Genomic DNA, 2,888 nt, shown 5'->3' with positions numbered 1-2,888 from the left:
ATTTTAGTAGGGGGGGAGTGGGGCGCTGGGGGCCAGGAGGAGTGCGGGCTTTTGTTTGGGACAATGGGGGGGCCCCTGGCTCGGCCCGGGGCTCCCTGTCAGGGCAATTGGCAGCCACTCGGATCCTGCCCCGAACCCAGGCTGGGCCCGCTGCTCGGGGAGCCCTGGGCCACAGTCTCAGGCAGGGGTGCCTGCACTTCGGGACACTCTGATGGACTTCCCGGCGGGCCTCGGGGCGGGAGGGGCTGTCCGGGGCTGCTGTGCTATGAGCAGTCAGAGCCTTGTCTCCACAAGAGTTTACAAATGAAAATGGAGGAAATGTCTTTGTCTGGCCTGGATAACAGCAAACTAGAGGCCATCGCTCAGGAGATTTACGCAGACCTGGTCGAGGATTCGTGTCTGGGGTTCTGCTTTGAGGTGCACCGGGCCGTCAAGTGTGGCTACTTCTTCCTGGACGACACAGACCCAGACAGCATGAAGGATTTTGAGATCGTGGACCAGCCGGGGGTGGACATCTTTGGGCAGGTTTTCAACCAGTGGAAGAGCAAGGAGTGCATCTGCCCAAACTGCAGCCGCAGCATCGCCATGTCCTGCTTTGCTCCACACCTGGAGAAATGCCTGGGCGTGGGGCGCAACAGCAGCCACATTGCCAACCGCCAGATCACCAAGAGCAGCAACATGAACAAGTCAGAGAGCGACCAGGAGGACAACGATGACATCAATGACAATGACTGATCTTACAGCTCGGAGAAGAAAGCCAAAAAGAGGAAATCAGACAAGCTATGGTATCTCCCATTCCAGAACCCCAATTCCCCTCAAAGATCCAAGTCTTTAAAACACAAAAGTGGGGAACTTAGCAATTCCGATCCTTTTAGGTACAGCAACTCAACAGGGATCAGCTATGAGACGCTGGGGCCCAAGGATCTGTGGAGCCTGCTCACCACGCAATGTGGGGTGATTTCGGAACACACCAAGAAGATGTGCACAAGGTCCCTGCACTGTCCCCAGCACACAGACCAGCAGAGGCGGACCATACGGATTTACTTTCTTGGGCCCTCGGCTGTCGTCCCAGAGGTGGAGAGTGCGCTGAACAACGACAGCTCAACACATCCGACAGCCAGGCGCTCCTCAGCCGTCTACAGTGGGATGGCTCCTCCGACCTCTCGCCCTCGGACTCAGGCTCCTCCAAGACCAGTGAAAACCGGGGGCCTAGGCACTGACAGCTCCGAGTCCCAGAAAACCAAGAAGAAGAAGTCGCACCTGAGCCGGGTGGGGGCCGCGTCCGCCTTGGGGTCCAGCAAGAAGAAGCCAAAGCCCCCGGTGCCCCCGACGCCCAGCATCTACGATGACATCAACTGATGGCGGCCGCAGGGATGGCCTTTGGCTGAGCAGAGCCTCTGACCCTCGCTGGCGGCACTGCCTGGCACCCGGATGCTGCTGGGGTCCAGGCTCAGCGAGCACGGGGGACCAGGCAGGTGGAGGGTCCGCGTGCGTGCCCCTGGGGGCGCCGGGGTCCTCTGCAGTGGAGCCAGCCTCGGCGTGCAGGCCTCAGACCTGGACACGATCACCTTGGACACAGTTTGGTGGGAGGTGGTTTTCCTATTTATTCTGTGAGTTACTGGATGTCCGGCTGGGCGGGGGCCTGGCCTGGCCACTGCCCCGAGCTGCCTGCCCCGCCCCAGGAACCGGACCTCACCCCTCGGAGGCCCAAGGCAATGTGAAGGGGTCTGGGCTGGCCAAGGCGGGCCGGGCATAGAGTCGCTCTGCCTGTCTGGTGGGCACCAGTGGCCGGCTGCCGGGTGGTGCCCAGAACTGCACTGCCTCCCTGCCCCAAGGCAGCCCCTCCATCCCCGAGGGTTCCCGGGCAGCCGCAGCTGTCCCTTGTCGGGTGCCAGGAGAGGGCCACAGCCTCGAAGCTTCAAGGAGCAGAAAGGGGAGGGCGGGGAGGGGTGGGCTGTCACCCGGACCCTGCCCTCCCTCCAGACCCGACCCTGCAGTGGCAAGGAGGGGCCACGGTGAGGGAACGGTGCTGCTTTATTTGAAATGTTTTCTAACCTCATTCCCTGCCCGGGGAAGGGCGCAGCCTCGCCCTCCTGGGGTGGCCCCATGTCCCCTGTGCCCACCCTGCCCCAGCCCAGCCCCAAGCTGCTGCCTGCCACCTTCCCCTAGACCACTCATCCTGCTCTGTCCCAGCCTCCAAGCTGCCCTGTCCCCTCCTGCGCCACTTTTAAGTTATTTATTCTGTACTTGTGCTTTGGGGCTTCGAGGAAAATCCTTACCTTGTGCCTCTCCCCATGCTAGGAGTGGATGGGAAGGGGGTGGCTCTGCGCCCCGGGCCGATGGAGGGCAGGGTGTTGTCACCCCATGGGATGTCGTGCCAGTGTGCCCACCGGGCTGCTCTACATCCAGAGAGATGTACAGCTCCTCACGGGCACCGTGCGCCAGGACAGGTGCCCATCTGGGCCGGAGCTGCCCTGTCCCGTCCCCTGGTATGCGCTGGGTGTGTCCCACGATGGAGTGGCTGGTCCCCAGGCCTGCTCGGACTGACTTGGGTTAGGGACCCTAGAGGGTCGTGGGAACAACTGGGCAGGGCTGTGGGACCCCGTCTGGAGGCCCAGTTTCCCCCTGGGGTGCTTCTGATTGTGGCTGATGCCTGGTTACAAACTGGTTTTTAACCCAAGCGCTGTCATTATTTTTTAAAAAGCCAAAACCGTTTTGGCAGGAGGTAGAATAAATCCGGGGTCCTGGGCGCCTCTCTTCTCGGCCCTCGCAGCCGCCTCCCTCTAGGGGCCACCCGGTCAGGAGTGGGCTGGAGGCCAGGGGCACAGAGCTGCCCCCTGCCATGGCCTGGCCTCCCTGTGGGTGAGGAGGGAGCAGGACGCAGTCTG

General features: G+C 61.9%; 1 pseudogene; it reads left to right on the top strand.

Annotated features, from left to right (window-relative positions):
- Positions 1-271: 271 nt before the first annotated feature.
- LOC101711986 (ataxin-7-like protein 3 pseudogene) lies at positions 272-1,359 on the top strand (annotated as a pseudogene).
- Positions 1,360-2,888: the final 1,529 nt, after the last annotated feature.

This window comes from Heterocephalus glaber, unplaced genomic scaffold, assembly GCF_053883595.1.
Source record: "Heterocephalus glaber isolate CG9 unplaced genomic scaffold, H.glaber_assembly_v1.0 deba00000122, whole genome shotgun sequence".
Taxonomy (NCBI): Eukaryota; Metazoa; Chordata; class Mammalia; order Rodentia; family Bathyergidae; genus Heterocephalus; species Heterocephalus glaber.
The sequence above is the reverse complement of the archived record's forward strand: the minus strand, read 5'-3'. Positions and strand labels throughout refer to the sequence as shown.